Below are 22412 nucleotides of genomic sequence, written 5' to 3' on the forward strand. Positions count from 1 at the left end.
TTCCCTAAGACTTAGGGGAAACATATTTACACAATACTAATACATTACTTCATTTAGTTGGTTTATTCAGTTGTCAGGAATGGATATTGTATGGTAAAGAAGTAAAAATATGTACATTTATCAGTGTAGCAGGATGTTTTCCATTGTATAGCATATTGCATTGCATAATAATAACCACTATTTTGTTTCATTCAAGTAAACGCATCTCATATATACTTAAATACCAGATTAATGAGGGCGGCTCATGATCAGCTTGAATACGTTCCCTGTTTCCTCGAAGGTAAACATGTCATTACATTATACAGGTGTGAATCTGTATCAGATTAATACCATGAGCACATCTCGAATAAGGGCGCCAAACAAAGCAGAGCTGCTGCGTCCGAGGCATGTTTTCATAGCGAGGACCAATCAAATCACCGCCTCGGGCTGCCTGTTACTCCACATTTTCTGTCAGGTTCCTCCAGAGCTGCATGAGCTGGAGACGGAGATGCGGCTACACAAGATTACACTCAGAAATGCGGTTTCATGAGCGAGCGATTCGCTTGCATCACCATCACCCGGCAGCGTATTATGGAGACATAATGGCTGAGCAGTGTGTGGAAATACCAGTTTGGTGAAAAAGAAAGAAAGGAGGGAAGGATACCTGGAAATGGCTGCTGTGAAGGTGCTGGGTAGATTTTCAATGCAATATGACGGCTTAATCCAGGTCTAAACGTCTGTTTATTGTTACGGCAATCTGAAACTGGGCTCATTTAACCTCCCAGGACAGATGTGTTAGTTTACTAGAGCGCTTGAAACCCAAGCAAATCAACCAATGTCTTTTTAATTCACTCTTACAATTCAAAACACACGCAAGCTGTCCACCGCCTCTAGCCGAACCTGCACGTCATTCAGTTCAGCTGCACTTGAGCTCATTTTGAATGCCATACAAAATCCATGCTAACCCGTTTGGTACAAAAGCACACTAACCCCACGGTAAAAGCTCAGCGTGGTGCATGTGTGCCCCGTGCAGGATTTAAAGCAAAAGGATCTCACACTGTTATTTTCCACCTCCTTGGCCCTCAGGAGGTGAGGAACTCTCCCGCCTACCCACGCCTTCATTCAGAGAGCCTCTGTGAGCGCGCCGATGGCGGCCAGTGAAGTTCGGCCGGTCCGGTCACACGGGTTGGGTTCGGCGTCGGCGCGCATCGCTTCGGAAACGGAGGCTTCCGGTGACGTCTCGCGTCCGGGTCTCGCCCTGCACTATGCTTATATATAGCAACGTTTTCCCAGACAGTTATTTTTAGCCACGTGCAGATGGCAGCAGTAGCCTTGAGGTTGAGAATGCTTGCTTGCGAGTGCAACATAAATGCAGAAAGAGGAAGAAATGGAAGGAGTGCTGTCGTATTGACGAGGCGTAGGTGCCCTTGAGCTTGCACCTATAGTTTAAATGGGTCCGCCGGAGCCAGTCGGCGTCCGCCTGTAGAACCGAAGAGGTATTTATTTGACTGTTTGTATGCGAGGCAGTGCCACTGTAAGGGAGGAAGCGTCTTCAGCAAAGCGATAAATAAATGCAAGAAAAATACACTGGAGACAGGCTAGAGATCACTTTGATTAAGCATCAGCAGATGTTCGCTCGGCTTTATCAGGCTTCCCTCAGTCTGTCTCCCCACCACCTTCCCATCCCTTTTGTTCTGTTTCACGCATTTTAATTTGCGCTAATCTCGTTCAAACTGATCTTCCTCACATTGCAGATAGCGCACCTTTTTTGATGGGTATCCCATTGATTCCCGAGAACAATGCCGGGTCGCCTTCCTTTGACGGCCTTCTCATCAGCAGTCCACAGGAATGCAGCGCATGCCTCCCGACTCCCCAGCGCTGAGCGATAGAGCTGAATGTAATATGATTATGACTTGTCCCCATGTGACCTTCCCATTTGGAATTTATTGACTGCACTCTGTTTGGGCTGCCTCTTAAAAAAAAAAAAAAAAACTCCAACTACTCCCATACTCTCCGTCGGGAGCATTTGTTAACTTAATAAGCAGCTATTTGCAAAAAGCTTTAAAATGTCCCCAGTTCAAAGCTTAGCAATTTCACCAACCGAAGCCAACAAGTTAAACATTTGTAAAGATTCCAGGATGAATTAGTGGTACTTCTGAGGTCATTTTACACTTTTTTTTAAATTTTTTGCATGTGTTGCTGGGGAGGCTGTTTGAGCTGAAATGTGCTGATTTGTAGCCTTGGGGAGATCTCACCAGGGTCCCGCGCTGCTCCTCTCCGCGGCCCTGGCGTCAAAACAGGAGCCCGACTCAAAAAGAATTATCAAACAGAAAACGCGTGTCTTACAGAATAACGATGGAGGACTTTAAAAAAAAAAAAAAAGAAGAAGAAATCTTTGTGTTTGAGGCCGAGGAGCTTGCGGAGCATTCATCTGTCCAGATGCATAAAGCATCACAAGTTGCGGGATGAACCTCAAGCGGCCAAATTCCGTGAAAGTCTCGGAGCCGGATTTGTATCGCATTTCAGCATAATGCATCAGAACTTTGAGCTTTAAGAGCGTCGGCATAATTCATAAAGATGTTCAGACCGAGGAGTTCAAAAGACATGAAAACTTACAGCTAAGTGATGCAGGGTGGGCGAGGGTGGAATGAGTGATTAAACCCTCAGTCAGATGTCGACCCACAACCACGCAGAAGGGTTAAAAATCAAAAACGACCTGCCAGCTGTAGACTTGCATCGTTAAATTACAAATACATCTCCCAAAATGTGCTCAATATGCACTGATAAAACCGCACACCTCATTCTTCTGTGTCTTCTCCTCGTTGATTTAGCTGTTTGTACATTTTCCTTTCTGTAAGAATGCATTTCGTGTTAAATTTAGGCGATTCTTGACGGAGCTGAAGAGTAATCTCATTCGGAGGGGCCCGCGAGGCATGCGGTTAGAAAACAATTTTGAGCGGTATTGTGTGGCCTATTTGCATAGCACAGCGGTTCACCTGGGAGATTGGCCCAAGTGCAGCGTACTGTGACTTGTCAGGTTTCTAATTTAGCTACAAAAGCCTCGAGTGACGTTGCCTCGCATTAGGTAATAGGACATCTGTTAAAAAAAAATGCTCCCGGCATATTGAACATGGATCTATTTCAGTGAAAAAAGAGCTCAGGTATGTGGGCAGCAAGGCAAACATCCATCCTATTTACTGGCGTTGATGTGAGGCACAACAAGAGGGCCGGTTCTGGTCAAAAAAAAAAAAAAATTGTACATTCAGTTATTTCTCTGACTCTGTCACGTCAACTGACACTTGCTCCATTGTTTTCTGAAGCTATCACTTGTGCTCGTACCCTCGCCATCAATCATCCGCCGCGCAAGCAACACGGAGATTGTCAACACATTGCGCCAGAGACAAATGCGACGTGACAAGAAGTTCCCAGATAGAAACCGAGCGCTCCATCCACGCAAAGCCTCGGATTAGCGCGCGACTAGTATGCGGACCGACCGCGGAGGAAGAGGAGGAGGCGTGTGCAGTGTAAACTGTCACTGAAATGCAGTGCATTTTCTGTCGCCGGGTAGAGACGAGCTGTACTCTCCAAACAATAGGAGGCTTCTCATTTGTGTTTTCGGATGCGAATCCAGTTTGCTGGCGGATGTTAAACGATTGCCTAGGGCTGGGAACGTTGGCGACATTGACGGTGCTTGTTCTTCTAGAGAGATCTGACAATGTAGCTGTGGTTGACTTCAGTCAAGTCTGTGGAAGTCTGTGCAGATTGTTCAGTCAGTAAATATTGCGGCAAACACGTCTGGCAATGGCGATTGTAGGTTGGGTTTAAGTGGTGTAAAATGAGGTGAATAAGTAAGGTGGTGACTGAAAGATAACGTCTTCTGCCTCCATTTATCCCTTTACTATAGTATATTGTATTCATGTTAATGTGTATTTAAAAAAGAAAAATTAAAAAATATGTATAAAAAATGTCCACTCAACCAAAAATTTGGCAACCCCGCCCCCTGCAGTACCTCTACATGCCCACTAGGGGTCGGGGGCCCCCTGTTGAAGACCCATGCTCCACTATCCACCAAAATACCCAGACTATTTATTAGAGAGTCCGATATTTTATTTATTGCGTTTAAAGCTTTAATTATTTATCTGTTTAAGCCTTCAAACATGTTTGATAGCGGGGCTACTGCAGAGATCTACAGAAGCTCGGCACTGAAATAATGAAAATATGAGCAATCATTACGGTGATGAAAACAGGGAGAATAAGGCCCAGATGAAGCTAATTATCCTCTCGGAGCGTACTCTCGGCTGCACCCAAATTTAGAACTTGAGTGGAATGTGTGTATCAAAGCCGGATGTCATTTCACTCCCCCTTTGCTTTCTGGTGCTCTTTTCTTATTAGACTGGTTGAAATTAATAGTTTAAATTTGGCCATGTTTAAGAATAGCCATTAGCACTCCTCGCAACATTCAAAGGAGTCCATCTGTTTCACTTTGGATTTTAAAGGAACGGAAAGTCGAGACATATCTGTTTTAATTATCGAGCGCGCGAGATTCTATACTATTCATGACTTCCTCGCCCTCCCGTCTCATTCATCAATGCGGGATTATACAAAGAGTGGCACGTAATTAGAAATTAAATTCGAATGATTAAATAAATAAGGTCGTAGTTAATCATTTGTTCGGCGTGTGACTCGGTGATCAGTGGGCCCAGCCAGTGGGGAAATCAATGCTCCAGTTCACCTAACATTAGAGGCCGTGAAGACTAATTATAAAGCTCGCTATTATGGATGTTTGAGGACTTTGGTGAATGGCAACGGAGCTAAATATTGGATGTTACAGGCTGGGAGGTTGTTTTGATGAAGAATTTGAATAAAACTGCCAACGATGGGTTTGGATGGGTTACGGGTGTGTCTGCTGCACTTTTGTCTGTCCTCTCCATCTCCTTTTATTCTCTTGTTTTCGTCCTTGTCTGTCCATCACAACGAGGCGGTGCACGAGCAGGAGTGGGAAATAAGCGGGTGCGCGGATGAGAGACCCTCAGCCTTTGACACGGTTGCATCGAAACAAACTGAAGAAGACGCTCTCGGTATGTTAAATACCGCCATCGGCATTATGCACCACAGCTGTGTTATGTTCAGACGGATAATTTGATCAAATATTCCATCAGTGAAGGACACTGCAACGCCATACCAGACTGTTTGCTAGTTCCCTACAGTTTCACTTCCTTCCCCTGCGCCGTGTCTTATAATTAATGTGTTTATTTGCCTGTTCAGCTGACGCCTTCAATGTAACCACACCAAATGTCATTTTGCGCTCGCAGCCACTCTACTCTCTCGCATGCGAGCATCGGCAGCGTAACACGCAAATTGGGATCTAAGTAGTATGGAACGTTGCAGTTATTGTTTTCACTGTGAGAGTTTCAGCGGCGCTTATTCTGCGTAAGACTGATGACTATACAAAACACTAAGTTGTTTACTGGACAGAGCGGATTAAGAGACTCTCAATCAGTGGTTCGGCTCCGTTCTGTATAATGACCAGTTTTACGAAGAAGCATCCTCACAGCGAAATTGAGAACAACGGCGTAATCTTAATAAGAAATTCGTATTAAGATTATGGGATATTATTGTTCACTGTGAGGATTTGTGGTTTTGCTTATTCGGCTTAACACTTCTTATTTACTGCATAGTCGAGCAGTAATTTAATCATAATGATTGAAAATAAAAATGTAATAATTATAAAACATGTTACAACATTTAGCGTGATGCTGTAAATGCACATAAGAGCCGGATGATGATGGAGAATATGTTCATCAGAATGTTGACGGTGGAAAATGAAAAGGTCATATGCTCCTTCTTTACAATATTAGAGTTAATGTGGCCAACAAAAGCAAAATGAAGATGAAAAACGATCTAAGAAAAGTAATTGTTTCCACTTAGTAGACTAAATATTGAAGACAGAGGTCGGTGGCAGCCTTTACTTTTAGGGTTGTTTAGAATTAATTCTAGCTAAACCGCAATGCCTATAATAATACTGTTAAAGGAAGAAGTCAGCCTCTTAATAGAAGAATCGCTTTCGATACACAAGCCATACTTAATAACCGGGTGATTTCTTTTACTAATTGATTTTGTTGACTTTTTTTATTTCACGTTGGTAGAATAAAATATAGGAAATCTAACTCTTATAATGAATAATATCAGGACGGTGTGTCGACTCTCTCCCATATTCTCAAACAGCATTAGCAGGCAGCCAGGTCGGATTTGATTTACTTTGACTGGCAACAGTAACCTGCGATAGTTACGGCTTATTGCACTTCCCTATTCCCCTTTCTTTATCGCGAGCAACCTGTTTGTTCTCCCCCCGCCGTTATTGACTTCTTTTGAGTGTGTGTTTATTTCTTTCGAACATTATGAAAGTTACTAATTATATTTCCATCTCTGCGGCCTCTGCGGCTCATAGCCAGAGTGTGGCATAATATACCGGTTTGAAAATAGAAGGGAACTACAGACGTTTGTGACATTAGTCTGTTTCATTTTGGACGGGAAGCTTTGATTCTGAACCAGTGGCATGTGTAAACTCTGACTCTCAGCGATGTAGCCTTTCTCCAAAAAACAGCTTTTTTCCCCACCACTTATCAAGACAGTTTTATGAATAATGACTCATTCAAGCATTCACTAAGAAACATAAAGGACTCTCCATCACCCTTCCCTCTCTTTTGTTTCCCCCTTTGTCATCTGACCCGTGTACTCTATTCTCTATCATCCCTTTATCGCTTTAAGTAAAGGAGCTGTTCTACCCCGACGCTGACTGAGCGATGCAACGCATTTATGAAACCGCACATTGTTCCGCGCGCCAATTTATTTAGCCTGCGTCCCCCTATGGAGACGGAGGAATAAATTGTCTCTTTTAATGTATACGTCTCCTTTGCCGTCAGTTTCAAAGCCGGGGAACCACGCGGCGCATTCATCAGCCGTCGGGCCGCATTTCCATTCCCTCAAAAACAACAGCCGGGAAACGGCTCGGTCTTTGGTGTCGCCTGAAAACCCTAATGTGATTTTATTAAAGTGTGTAATGCAAATCAAAACGGAAAGAAGAAGAAGAAGAAAAAAAAGCAATAAATCCACTAAGGTAGCGAAGATTCACTTTCCACCGTTAAAGAATGTGACGTTTGCCGCTTTCAAATGGTAAAAGAGCCGCCACCGCCTGTAATTCACACTTTGCTTTCCGTCAACAGGGCCCCCCCTTTAGGTTGCATTTCCCAGAAGAAGAGGCATTTGGATTTCTGCTCCTTTACAAAAGATTTCCCCCTACGGGTTGCGAAATGTCGACTGCGGACCAGATGTGCAAACGAAAGCCTAGTCCGCTGTCGTCACGCCTGGACCATATACACGGAGTCAACAGCACGCTGCGCGGAGGCTGTTTGCCCCTCTTTTGTCACTTTGCGTCAAATCAAACATTTATTTGTTTCCACCGGTTTCTGAAGAGCCGGTGCAGATCTTTGAATGCAGCCCGGAGTGGGGAAGGCATCGAGTCCATCAGAGTTTATACACCTGCTTCATTAGATGGGCTTGTGTCAAAACAAACTTTGATATCTCTCTCTATTGGAACGTGCCTGTCAGCCTGGCAGCTCTGGTAAGCTTTTGTTCAATCGATACCGAAGATGATGTAAAACAAAAATACCTTCTTCCTGTCTCTCTAAGTGTGTTTACAAGCTTTATCTGGGCAGACGGAAGCACGGAACCGTGCATCCGCGTTGCTTCACACGGACATTAGCATATTTATGTCTGTATTTGTGCTTCCAGAGGAGAGCCGAGGTGAGCAACAGCTTGCTGCAGTGCTGTCACCGCGCCAGCATTAGTGTGCATTATTTATCCGCCTGCAGACTGATTCAGAGAAAGGCATAACCATAGCAACCGGAGCCATGCAAGCATGCACACACAGACACGTACACGCTGCGAGGAGAAACGTCGGTTACACTAGCATGGCGGCTGCTGCTGCTGATGCTGCTGTCGACTTAATCTCGGAATTCAGACGTTTTCGGCGAATCTGCCGCATTTTTGCTTGTGGAGAGCGAGAAATGAGGGGCCTTTGAAGCTCCACGAGGTCTGTGTTTTCTCATGAAAATGCATCCCGGCTGTAGCTCCAGACAGATCCGAGCAAACGGCAAAGAGAAAGCGTGTTCACCGATAGATCTGCAGAGGTCTCGGAAGCATTTTGCAACATTTTACACAAATTCCTAATAAAGAATGGGATGTGTGAATGTTGGTCTGTCAATTGAAGGCGCTGACACTAATGTGTTGTCACTATGCTTTAGACCCAGAATGGGCCTTCGAGAGGGCAGCATCAGCACTGCTAACAGCCGGCATAGACACGGATGTGGTCAAGAACACGAGGCTGGCAGGCTGGATTTGAGATTTCTTTGGTTCTTTTTCGGTCCCTCTTGGGAATTTAGCAAGGATGTTTAAAAAGTAGGGCACGAACTGATAGAAGCCAGACAGCCAGACACTCTTAGAGGATGATGAAGTTCTGGACAGTTTTGCTGTTGCACACAGATGCAGCTGCTTCCCAGTGACTGTCGGAGAACGGCCTAGCTGGTGCACAGAACACCTTGTTAGGTATAGAAACAGACATCAAATCATGCCAAGAATCAATAAGGTTGTTTCCCGGAGTTGCCAGATTTGCATATTATCAGGATTTACATGAATTGACCCATGTCTTTCTGCAGAACCTGGGTCCATCCTTCTTGGATCCCAAATGAGGAAGCTTTTTCTTGATCGCGCACTTCTCTTACCAAGACGATGCAAAAATCTCCGAAGTCCTCCACCTCAGCGCAGACTGGCATTGTCTGTCAGTTTACTTTAAGTGAGATGGCAGCTTTGCAAAGAAACAGGGGACAGAGCGAGGCGGAGGGAGTTCCGTGTCTGCGTTTGCTTTCCACGGCCTCACATCTATTCAGAGTCTAGCAGATGAGTCACGCCATGCGAATATATGCGCCGATAAAAGCATCAAAACAACTCTTTAACAGTCTACTGAAACGGGCTTAATAATGCAGCAGTGGCTAATTACAGAGGAAATATGCACGGTGCAGCGCTGTCATTTGGAAAAGGCGAACTTGGTGGTCACCAGCTGGAGGGGAACCAAACCAGATGAATACTTTTTCCCTGAAAATGCCACACTCGTAGTCAGTACTCGTGTTTTAATTCTGCAGATAGACTCTACGTGCGTTCCGTTTAATATATCTAATAGGACTTTTTGGATTCACAGTGTCCTCCCTTCCACCGCTGTGTGTACCGGGATATGAATAAGTGAGCGCTTACTAAATTTCCACCCAACCGTTGTAGCCTAAATATGATTAAAACCAGGACAAGATTCATGACTATTAAACTGAACGTGCACTCAGCTCAAAGCACACTGCAGTTAATCAGTGTAACACCAGATAGGCTTATGATGAATGCTGATCTTGACACCTTGAAATTGAAGTAAAATTAATGTTCTGAGCCGATTCTGTTTTGTAATTTGAAATTTTTACACAACAAGGAGACGGCGAGAAGAGAAAAATGGCAGGTAAAGCGACCAGGCAGTGATATATCGAAAAAGGTGGGGATGCGGTTGGAAGAGAATAACATGGAGCAATGTGGCGGGCATGTAAGAATCAACTTGACTTGGCTGTTGCAGCACAGATTGCACCCAGCGAATCAAAACTTTTTTGACCCAGGTAAACCATTTACCCATGCAGTATATTCCAGGACTATCCATAAATGAGAAATCACAAGATAATAGGGTAATGTGTGCAAGCACTGTGTGTACCTGTCTGTGTCTTACATTTCAAACTCTCATACTATATTAATTTAATAGTTAATATAATTTAGATTGAGATGGATTGTCCTCTGTCTTCTGCGAGACAGTGTATTCCCCTACGTTGGAGAGAATCGTCTCCAACCCAAGCACTTTTGGGTTAGAACCCTCAGAGTTTTAGTTTTTCAGCGTGGTTAATTGATTCAGCAAAAGTAGGCCAATGACACAGTTGGACAGGCACACATAAATGCCTCTTCTCGTTTTTAATCGTCACATCACCTGAAAGTCCCAACGGACAAATTTTGTCATTAGCTACGTACGACTGTTTGCAACTTGTCCCAGCTTTTTCGGGAGACCCAGTCATTCCGGTTTACCTTCTGGAATGACCACCTTTCCAGTCACAAGGGCGCAGAGCGTACATTCCAGGTGGTCATTGGCTGTAAACTTTGTATTGTTTTTGGGTGCAATTTCTTTTGCACAGGACGTGAGGCAATACCACATTGGCCTTTGCCGCTGCTAGCGCTTTCACGATTGTTTTGGCGCCCTACGCCTTTATCAGTGGCCTTTTATCCTTCAAATAACCTCTCGGAACCTGCTGTCAAACATTCGTGCGCGACTGCTCTACAGCCTACAGCGCAGACTCAAAACGTTTCAGGTAATACTGACTGACAGCATGGATTTTATCTGAAATCGAGCTCCCTCGCCAGCAGTAGCGGTAGCCCCCTCACGCGCACAGTAGCTTCTCACCGGGGACCAAGCGGGAGTTACTGCCAGTTTAATGACTGTCCTGACATCTTTGCTGGGTACAGGTTAGGTTAGTACTCTCTAAAACCTTTCACATTTAGACCTCCTTAATTCATTTCTTTTGTAATATTTTTGGCAAATCAGTAAGGTTCTTGCCTTTAAAGCTAAGTCAATTTTTTTTGAGAAAAAAAGAAATTAAATGAAGACAGCCTGAGGTGTTTGGAGCATTTCTGTCCTCACTCAACTCTTGTTCCGTTTGTCGGTGGTATAAAAGGATCTGTGCAAATGCAGCCGGTCTCTCTGGGATGGAGCGAGGGCGGAGCTCATCAACTGCCATCTCCATTCTGTGGCTTCGTCGATAGCTGGTCTTTTCGCTCACGACGAGTGGGGGGTGATCACTGTGATTTAGCCTGAGCTGAAGACAAAATAAACCAAGAAGTGTCAAAGATATGGTAACATGGCACTGACACACACAGCCCTTATGAACCATTTGAGTACACGCTTGACTTGAAGAATGTGTATTCCAGGGAAGGGAATAGTACAAAGGGCGTCTAAGATGTAGCAGTAATTACCTGTAGAGTTTGCAATGTCACGCTGCTTCCTCTTGTCAGGCTGAGACAGCCACAAACCTGCCCTGCAGTTAACTTCCTTTGTTCCGCATCTGTTGACATGACTTTCTGTGAAAATGAAACCAACGGGAAACCAAGTTCTGAGAAAAAAAAAAAAGAGACAAGACAACTAAAATGCATCGTTAAGCCCATTGGCATGTATTGCTCGGATGCATCTAAAGGGATAATCCTGTGTTCTGGACTTGCATGTACTGTACATCTGCAATAAAAACCTTGTTACAGCGAAAACACTGCACTTCTTCAGGCTTTGCTTAGATGATGGAACAGAACATGGGAGCTAATGGCCTCTGGGGTCATTTAGGTCAAATTGACTTGTAGTTGGGAAAGATTAAGGTCTGATCCCATTCCCACCACGGACAAATCGCTGTGGAGTTTTCTTGGGACCAGACCGAGGCCACCTCAAAGATCTCGACCGGATTGTTGTTGGCCCCAAATTCAAATACTGTGTTCACACCTGCCCAAAGCAGCGAAACAATACAAATGAACTAAATTCTGCAGCTGATGGCAGTAGAAAACAGCTGAACATGGACCATCAAGCTATCTCTAACACGTTTCAGTTTCTTACCGAGCCCCTCTAAATGGTTCATACGTAAGGTATTAATCATTAATGAAGAAGGCTTTTGTTAAATGTTTCCCTGCTACATTTTAAATGCCCTTTAAAAGGATCTCACTCAGAGAACAGTCCACCGGGGACATCATGGTGCCGCTGAAGCATCCTAATGAAATCAAGCTCTCTGTTTTGGACAAACATTGGCCCACGCCAGTTAATATTGCTTCATTTGTCACGCTGTCTCTCTTTTGTAGTGTACGGTTCCTCAAAAGGTTTTCCCTCTGGAGTCTCGTTCAGGTGAAAGTGACCAGCTGGGCTGAAGCCAGTTAAATGTTGCATGAATTCAGGGGTTTGGTAATGGACACTCGGCTGAAACGGTCTGACAAACCCATTCTGACGAACGGACCTTTTCCAGCGGTCTGCCGGGACACAATGACCGGCCACAAGCTGACCGCAAAGAAAGGACCTCTGCTTTTTACTAAATAATGCTGCTTTTATGGACTTGGGGTGATGTCACCATCTCAGGGGGATGTACCGTATAGAAAACCAGTGTTACGCGAGGGTACTATTTTTGACATTTCCTGTTTCTAGTTCACTCCTTAAATACATCTTCTGTTTTTTTTTTGTTTGTTTTTTTTTATCTGTTTCTGTTAGTCTATTCCCCCCCACCTCCATCTATCTTGGTGTCATCTCAAAATGACTCAGCCACTAGAAGCATTATCCTTTGTCACTGTTCTCCACTATGCCATTTTGCCATAGACGTCTACTTTGAATCGCACCGGTTTTGTCAGTAAAAGCCGCCGAGCATTTCAGCGGCGGTAGCTACGTTGCATCTGAGGAGACAGCCGCGCGCCGTGCGGAATGCCTTTCTGTAGATTATTTGCACTTGAAAGTGTTTGGTAGACACTCTTACATATCCTCAGTGGCCTTCCAAGTGGATGGCCCATCCATCAAATATTCTCTTTCACTTCATCTCTACGGGACACTGAGAAACATTGAAGGAAAGAAGAAATGTTAAAAGTCTGATATCGGTACCGATTCACCTCTGGTCCTTGCATATTCCCTCTGAGGTTTATATTCCCCTCTTGTGCTTGAGCCCAGATGGAAGTTGAAACCGGGCGTGAGAATATAAAAATACTCTACCTGTAGAATTTTAGTCAGGGAAGGATTTTATTTTTTAGTGACCTAGCTGTATAGGTGACAGTGGAAGTGGGGTGTGGTTGGACTGCCAAAACATAGTGAAATATCTTGTTAAATCCTAGGTAGAAACTGTGTGCAATCACGGTTCGGCAAAGATAAATCTAAGCCTACGGTTGACCTCTTTCTTGGCAAGGGTGCCGCGAGATTTGATGCAGACAGTTGACCATCCTGTGGAGGTAATTTGGTGCAGACATTCACGGTGTCCAGAAGGAAAATCCTGCTGTCTCTGGGACCCCCTGACATCTGCAACACCGCCACCTGGTAAATCAGCCACAGAAATATCACTGACTGCGAGATGCACTGGAGCAAATCCTGCTGCAGACATTCGTGTTCCCCAGAGGTCGAGCTCCGGTAACATCGGAATTGCCTTTTTGAACTTTTAATATACATCTGTCGTAACTGTCACACTGAAATTTGCATTTGTGAAACGGTCTTCTTAAATTACTTGTTATTTATTAAGTTCCTAACTTTTACTCCTTTGTACTTAAACAAAGAAGGGTTTTCTCAGCCTTTAAAGACGCTGTTTGTAAAACCTTTACACCTAATAAAGTTCACTGACTTTAGCTTCCAACACGCTTCCAAGATTGCCTCGAAAGCTGCTGTTAGTTGCTCTCACCGCGGGTTACGACACAACTGAACTTGCCCACATAATTGTCTCGAGCCTCGAGCGCGCAGACTTCCATTCAACTAAACTAAACAATGCCTGGGAATGAATCAATCTGCATATAATATGAATCGCTACCAAGTCATCGTTGATGCTCGACTATTGATCCCACTGTAATTACATTCCCCTCCAGCTCCCCTCAGGAGCGAAGGCGCACAATTAGAGAGGACAGGTGACAATGCGGCGCCGTGTAGCTCAATAAAAGACTCCCTCCATTGGGTAATTAAAAATCATAGCGTGTCTTAAATTAGCGAAATCAAGGTCTCTTCTTTCCCCTTTCACTTTGTCGTTCATAACCCCCCGAGGGAGCTGGAGGGACGTTTGACTTTATTTGCAGCTAATTGACCAATTTCCGCCAGATAAAAGTGTTGTTTGCCCACCTGCCCTGAGATTGGAACTGTCCTCACAAGTAATTTTCCTCAGGGGTTGGATATTAGCTGCCAATTTGCCAGCAGTACAAAAAAGGGGACCACGGAAGTAGAAGACACGGGGAGAAGGGGAGGGGGCTCAGCAATTTGCCTAAAGCGCAGTTCCAGTTGAGAGCGACGCGCCCATCTCGAACTACTCAGCTCAATTTCCACGGTCATCCATCACGAGCATCTGTCAAAAGTCGGAGCACATGGAAAGCGGACTAACTTGCCCGTGGCACGAGTTATTGTTAAATGGCCTGGAACGAGATTGACTGATTTCAAGGTCAACCGTCAAAATCACGAGATTGACACCCGTGACATGTGTTAGTTTTTTTATTATTATTATAATTTGATGAAAATAGGCCAAATTACGTTGCGTGACGTCGTCAGAACCAACGCACACCAATTAGCACAACGATGTTTTCAATATTGACTTTTAATAATTACTGTGTTGCATCCTAGGCTCTGATTGTGCGACAGCGCGACAAAGGCTGCAAGGAGAAAATGTCAGCGCATTCTCTGTAAACAGAGCAAAGCTTTTGAATTAATGCGACACGGAGCGGAGGGAGAAATCCTTGTCCAAATCTCCCCACTCTTATTCAGTCATTGAACAGAGTACATCTCCTCCCCGCAGTCGGCCCCCTTATCTCCCCTTCTCACTCATTTTTTTTTTTTTTTTTGTTCTGCTTCTTCCCCATCTCTGACAGTGGAAATGAAACAAATACACCCCTATCCGATGTCACGAAAGCGGGAGCAGTAATTTGCAAGAAAGTCTGTGTTCTCTGCGGCCCCCCTCCCCTCAGCTTACTCTCTCACACTTTCTCTTTATTTGCTCGGATATGTGAGGTGCATTGTTATTCCACATTGACACCAAGGGCAGTTAAATAAGGTTTGCAGGAGCATGTTTTTCTTGCGGTGTTAAACTTTCTGAGCTGACACGAGATGATCTGGAGCACACAAAAAGCAAATAAAAAGGTGCCTTGATTTTATACCAATTAATCCCTTTTCTTTAGCCTTGGCTGACATAAAAGACTTGACCTTAAATGTGTTGTAGAAATTTGGGTTGTAACGTTAGGCTTTGCAAAGTCAACATTTCTCAATTTTTTTTACAGTTGCTGGAGATGGATTGAAAAGACAAAAATAAAAGAAAGTTTATCACAAAAGTTGAAGTGCATTCCTGCACGGTAGTGTGTTTGGCTCTCAGTTTGCTCTGTGTGCTGTCAAGGCTTTGGTGGCGGTTTCAAGCTGTGCACCGACAGGGCAATTTGACTATAAAACCTTTTTATATTACCGGCCGAATGCAGCTGAAGGACACCGCTTGCTATTCCAGACATCAGGCAGCATGGCGGATCATATGTGCCAGCCTGACAAAGCCTTATTGCCTGCACTTTCCACACGACTGCTTTCAGATGTGCTCCAGTTCAAAGTCTAGAGCCATTGCCAGGAAATAAACTGTGTGTGTGCGTGTGCGTGTGTGAGCGTCACAACATTGAAGAACAGAGGGTTTGTCTCTGCTATTGTTGCCATGCATGTTGCACCTCCTTTTTATTGATCTCATTATTATTCATATCGCAGTCAAACACGAGCATGGCAGTGAGCGATAAGGACCGCCAAGCTCTCATTGGTCATGGTTTACTTCCTACCTCTCTGACAGACAACAGTTCATAAAACTTGGTAACCACACATCTGGGTGTTCTGGTGCGTCACTCGGTGTCCCCCAAGGTTCTGCTTTGGGTCCCCTCTTCTTCATCACCTACCTCTTCAGCCTGGGCAAAATCCCTTGTCACCACGGGATCCACTTCCACTGCGATGTCGACGACACACATGTCGGCCCACGTGGCCTCCATACCCACCCCCACTCTCTCTACCACCTCCCTCACCCCCTGCCTGGAGGATGTCAGGAGCTGGATTAACAGGAACTTTCTCAAGCTCAAAGGCAGCGAAACCAAAGCCAAAACTCATTGCCACTGATGGATTCGCCGTACACTTTTCCCCCCACTTCAAAAGCCTCTGCATCATTCTGGACACCACCCTCTTGTTTACTCGTCATATTAAAAACCCGGACTGCATTCATCCACCTCAACATCTCCAGACTTTCCCCTTCACTGTCCCAAATCCATCACTGAAATCCTGGTCCATTCATTCGTCATAGACTGCCGCAACTCTCTTCTCACTGGCCTATGGATCTTCACCCCCACCAAATCATCTGACCATATCACCCCACGCATTACCGCATTCGACATAGGAACCCTCCTCCTAACTTACAAAGCCCTCCATAATCTGGTGCCCACTTACCTGTCTGACCTCTTCTAGGAGTGCACCCCGTCCAGCATCCTCAACCTCTGCTGGCCACCTTACCATCCCTACCTCATGCCTCAGCACCATGCGCCTTCAGTCCCCCCTGCTCCCCCTCACATACTACAGTCATACTCCATCTCATCATTCAAATCACGACACTCATCTGTTCAAACTGGCCTACTCTCTCTATTTGGACCCTGCTTCATGACCTGCACTACTCTCCCTGTCCACTCTTTTTGTTTCTGCTTGTTTTGTTGTGGGTCCTTATTCTTTGTGTGTTGTGACCTGAAATGTGCCACATACATAAAATGTATTATTATTATTAGTAGCAGTAGTAGCGGCAGGAGCTCAGTTCTGAAACTGAAACATACGTTTGTTTAACCCCAATTCATCATTGCTAGCATGCTATCAGTGTTAGCATACTAGCACTGACATTTGGACCAAGTGCATTTGTAATTGTGTAGTGCTAATGCATCAGTGTTAGCATGCTCTCGTGGTGCCTAATATTAACCCCACCCAATTGTGATGGTAGTAGTTTTTAACAAATCTCCAATACAGCAATTATGTTCTGTATATTATGTCTTGCTAAGGCCCCAATATTGACATGCTTCAATGGTAACAAGCCCGTAATTGTAACTGTTTTGCATACTAAACAGCTATACATTTATATCAAAGCCATTAGTGGAAATGGTTTTGTGGAACACTGAAATAATCCAGACGTGCTCTCAAGGAACAGGGCTCAAATAAAAAGATAAAGAAGAAGAATAAATGCTTTCCACATTCCCTGACAATCTAATGGCTTTTGAGACGTTACACTCCAGATGACCTCTGAATATTTCCATATGTGTGGGGAGTGCCGTACGTGACTCAGGCAGACGTATCAGTCTGGACAGATAGGGCACAGTTATAAAACTGAATAAATGTGTCACTTTGGTCATTAAAGATGCATTTCTGTGGTCTTGGAGCGAATCTAGAAACACTCTAGTGGGCAGACAGTGTCCTGTTCTTGAGATTAGGCTGTCAAAACACACGTCCAATTAAAAGATTCAGGAGCCTGCGCCCCGGGACTCGGCATCGTTCCAGCGCGTACGCGTCCATACGTGTTCACCAAGAGGAAGGAGGCCGAGCAGAAGCAAATGCGGCCGCGTTTTATCTCTATTACCGCACATGTGGTTGCGTCCACGGTCCCGATTCACTGAAAGCGATGAGACCACCGACCATGTAATTTCATTTTCCATTTCTGTGTCGCTAAGTGCACGCGTGTCGGCCCATTTCTCTATTCACGGCCACATTTGTGCGCACTGACGGGCGCGCGTTTGCAAACGGGTGCCATTTTCGGAAAGCGTGCACGGAGGTATATTTGAGCACACGTGAGCTCAGAGGTGACAAACTCATTTTAGTTTGAGGGCCACTCGCAGCCCAATTTGACCTCAAGTGGGCCGACCAGTCCCATAACAGCATAATAACCTATAAGTAATGACAACTCCAGACTTTTTCCATTTGTTTTAGAGTAAAGAAGAATAAGTAAATTAGGTGAATGCTTACATTTAATAGGGTTTCCTTTTAAAAAATGAAACAAGTGCAATTAGGGCACGTTACTGCCTGCAGTTTAGTCCTGGGTCTCAGTGTTGTTCTCTGTCCATTTCTCTTTCTAAAATAGTGGACAAATTAGAAATAGTAGTTATTTTCGTGGAAAGAATGCAGTGCTCTGTGTACTTCTGGCATATGCAGGGCGCGGGCTAGATTAGGCCGCCTCTGGCCCGCGGACCATACATTCGACACCTGTGCCTTGGCTCATGCCTGGTTGGTGTGTGTTTGCATAAGCAAAGATATCCTCACCCTCCCAGTACCTTTTTGTTTGTTTTTTTTTGTTTCTGGTTGGAAAGAGAATAGAGGCTGACAGTAAACAAACAAACAAACTAACAAAGAATAGCTGCGGGAGCTTTGTCTGCTCTGAAAGACTCGGAGAGGAAATCGATAATGCGACATCACGGCAGCGTCTGGAATTAAAACTCTCTTTCTAAATATAGATTTGTCTTATTCGTGACTCCGGGCATCTGAAAGAGATTAGCTTTGGTGTTTCCTTCACAGTTTGACTTTCCAAAAGATAAGTTCGCCAGCTTCTGGGTCGTTATTTCTGCAGACATCCTTTGCAGAACAAAATGATGCCGTGTGCCTCTGTTGTTGCAAAGCTACGATGAACTCTTGCTGGAAATAAAAAAATAAGTGTGAGATTTAGAAGTGTTGTTTTGGCCAGATTGGAAAGTGTCCTGGAGCTTTAGGTAGAGATGTTAATGTGATGTATGTTTACCTATGAGCTTCACCCAGTGGAGCATCAACAAAGATAATTTTTGTATCTCTCAGTCTGAGACTTTGTTGTCATTGGTCATATCTGTGAGGTAAAGCTGATTCACAATGTGCCCTGTGCTTTTAAGTTGAAAGTGTCCAGTAAAGAGTAATTATTTTGTCTTTAAATTCAATTATTATTTTAGTGTTCGGTCATATTGAGAAACAACTGACAGTTTTACAATTTGTACTTGAGGCAGGGCTGTATGCAAAGAACTGAAATATCGAAGTCGTAAAGAGTCCAATTCCTTCTAGGGGAGAAATGGCCTCATGACTGCCAAAATATCATGAATAGAAAAAGTAAGAGAGAGCAATTGTGGGTTATTTCCCATCTTTATTGAAATTGTGAATCAAAACATTGAGCCAGAACTTATAGGCAAGGCTCATTGGTGTTTGACACATTTGTTTTCTTGAAATACAAAATTGCATTCATTAATATGCACAACAGTGGTTTAGTTTTCCAAAAATGGCATCTACGTGCTGTTGTTGAGCCGAAATATTATTATTAATATACATTTGAGTTTTTTTTTAATCTACTACATTAATGGAATTGTATTCATATAATGTACAGTGTATACTGTATTGTATGTCATATGCACTGTATATATTAGCAGCAACTTCCGGGTCTGGCTTTGAGCCCTTATGGAGAGCAGTGAAGCCAATGCGGAAGTGAACATAAACTGTCGTTTCTCTAGATACCGCTTGAGAACAAGTTTACAGCAAAATTAAAACATGTTTACAGCCCGGTACCAAAACGGGTTTGATCTCGGTAGCTATTGTTTGCTATTGTGAAGGGTGAATTATTGTAAAACTCATCCGTTTGATTGTTGTTAAGGTTAGGGTTAATAAAGTTAATTGAGTATAATTGGGGGCGTGGTCACGTCGTGTGACAGGTGTCGGAATGGAGCTGTGAGACGTCACTGGAGGCCCGCTGTGTCGTCTCTGTCTCTGCTAGTCCTCACCTCAGACAACCTCTCGGCCGTGTTTGTGGCGGTGGTCTCTATAAATATTGTACAATAACACCGCTGCTATTGTTGCAGTTTCTAACGGAACATGAAAGAAATGAGTGCTGCGTTTTCTGGGTGAGTGAACTTATATCTGTTTGCTCTGTGTGCTCATTGGAGTTGGCCCGACAGCTACGGTGGCTAACAAGCTAATTAGCCTGCTAATGAATTAGGCTAATAAGTACTGTAGCAGTGCCATAACAATAGCTGTCACCTTCATTGAGGTGTTAATGATGAATGAGTTTTGTCGAAACAAGTTTAGGGAGATTCTGTAAGAACTACGTGATTTCTTTTTTGTTTTTTTGTATTTACGTTTGTTTTCCAGAAATGTTATTCCCACGTTGATGGAAGGTACTGTACAGGTGTATGTCACATCATATTATGGATGCGTCTTTAACTCAATGAGAAAAGGAAGGAGGAGCATGTTTTTATTTCCAAGAATCAAACCTCTTGCAAGAAGTTTAGCCAAAGCCGTGATAAAATAGGCTTTAGATGGTTAGACAGCATGAATGTCTTCAGATATTAAACGAAACAGAACACGGAGCAGATCGGGACCAACATGGATTCCAAACATCTTGCTGAAGGCTTCAAAGATTTTTGTCCCAAAGGCTAAAACATGTGTACTTAGTCAGCTGACTGGCCTCTACATTAGGGACATAATGGGGCACCGTTCAGATAACTCCTTGCCCATTAACTTTAGTGAAGCGAACTCTGTGTACTGCTCTGAGTTGAATTAAGGCGAGCTTGGCGACGCGATGATGTCTCTAAGAAATACCCCAAGGTCAGACTTCCAGGCATTCTTTAAATTTTCAGAGGATTGTGGGTGAATGCTCCGGATGAGGTCATAGAGACTTCTACATTACATGAGGCTTTTTAGGCTCATGCGGGAAAGAACTCAAGGTCTTTTGATTAAAGCTACTGGCGTGCAAGTTACAGAAGACATGATGCATTTTTGAGAATGTATGTTGGAAGCGGACTCCATCGTGCCATCCCCATTCATTTTAATGAGTGCCGACCACCTCTCAGTGGGCCTGTGCAGCAGTTCATTTCCAATGCAGCACCACTGCGCTCTGCAAAGCGTGTGTGTTGATTATCGGTGATGTGTCTGTCTGTGTGATTTCAGTGACAACTGTGCTTGTTCGAGGATTTCATTTTTACATTTTTGTCCCTTTGCACACTTTCCCCCAGGTGACCCAGACAGGCTGCAGTGAGCGTTCAACCCGACAACTGGACTAACAGGACACTTTGAGAGTCGTCGCTTCATCATCAGTTCATCGTCGCAGTCTAGTCGTGTGACTTTTAGCGTTGATGTTTTCCTGAATGGAAGATTTGTCTTTGATTTGTTTGTTGATTTAGTACTAGTTGAATAGTAGTAATCGCATTTGTGTTGTTTTAAAAATGGTGCATTTAACAGCAAATTCATAAAAGTTGCCATTCCTTGGATCAGTGAGTTTTAATACAAGATAACTATCGCTTAAAATATTGAGATTTTTTCGTATTTTTTTTCCCCCTCCACGTTTCGAGATCTTGTCAGAAGACTGAAAGCTGAAGTATTTTAACATTCTACTTTAACTAGACTTGTATCTCTTGGCAAATCTACTTAATGTTCATCAGCATTGTATGAGTTGTTTGTAGTTTTATTTTTAAGTGGCCTTTTCTGTGAATTCTAACATTGATGGCCAGTGATTGACCATCAATGTTGTTTGATTGAAATTCATTGTAATGTGAGCTATACCTTGTTATGAGGATTTATTTTCAACAAAAGTACATTGAACACAAAAAGATGGAAACTATAAATTGTGTCCGCGTGGGCCCAGAGAGCTGCACCAGTTGTTGCTGGATTGGCACCAGCCTCTTACATTTGTGTCCAAACCAAAAATACAATCATGCCACGGTGCCAGAGATGAACCCGGTGCTCCCTCATCACGTTGACCAGCTTGATGTTGCTGACCTCCCCCATGTCGGTGCTGCCAAAGCGGAGGATGAGGACATTCAGTGCTTTTCTTTCTTTAAAGGACTGGAAATCGGAGGGAGAAAGCTTTTAACCACAGTCCACACCAAACAACAGAGACATCCAGGATGCAGAGGTTGCTTTATTCACACTGTAACTATGGGAGAAAAATGAGAGTAAAGGAAATGCTCACAATAACAATGAATATAAATTTGGAAGTACTAATGTGCTCAAATGTGTGGATGTCAGTCTTTCAGTGCATTTCGTTTGTACAGCCCATGATGTAATGTCAACTATCTATATTTAAAGTAGCCATGGTGATACACAGGTATGATTTGTGACAGGTGCAGAGGAGAGCATGTGCACATTGCTGCACTAAGGTTGGGTCAAAATAGGAATTGTCGTTTAAATCTGAAGTGGCTGCTTTGATAAATTTGTACTATGTAAATCTATGAAATCGTTGTATGATCTGCTAAATCCTCAGGTGCTCTTTAACGAAGGTACTGTGTGTGTGTTTCTATATATAAATATATATAATTGTATATGACTTTAAAATCTAATAACTAATACTTTTAATAACAGAAGTGTGTGTGTGTATATATATATAGATAAAGAGTATTGCATGAGTCTCGGGTTAACCTTCCGCCGACGTTTTACCTGCTTACCCATATTTGAAGTATCCGGAAGAGGCGGAGTCAAGAACGTCCAATCGAACGTCAGGATTACGTCACAGGCGAAAACGCGCTGGCGAGAGATTCGAACGGCCACAAGCTAGCGTTCGTTTAGCACTTTAAAAATGCCGTGTAGCTGTGTTGTCGGGTGCCAAAACCGGAGGATTGAGGTTAATAGCCCC

At 43.8% G+C, this 22412-nt stretch overlaps 1 long non-coding RNA gene across 1 annotated transcript in view; it reads left to right on the forward strand.

The window, feature by feature from the left end:
• Positions 1-21794, forward strand: part of LOC125000946 — a 61366-nt gene extending 39572 nt beyond the window's left edge. Inside the window, exon 3 of the long non-coding RNA XR_007111418.1 lies at positions 20797-21794. This is a non-coding gene — a long non-coding RNA (uncharacterized LOC125000946). The remainder of the gene's footprint in view (positions 1-20796) is intronic.
• The last annotated feature ends 618 nt before the right edge of the window (positions 21795-22412 follow it).

This window comes from Mugil cephalus, chromosome 23 (genome assembly GCF_022458985.1).
Source record: "Mugil cephalus isolate CIBA_MC_2020 chromosome 23, CIBA_Mcephalus_1.1, whole genome shotgun sequence".
In the NCBI taxonomy this organism is placed as follows: domain Eukaryota; kingdom Metazoa; phylum Chordata; class Actinopteri; order Mugiliformes; family Mugilidae; genus Mugil; species Mugil cephalus.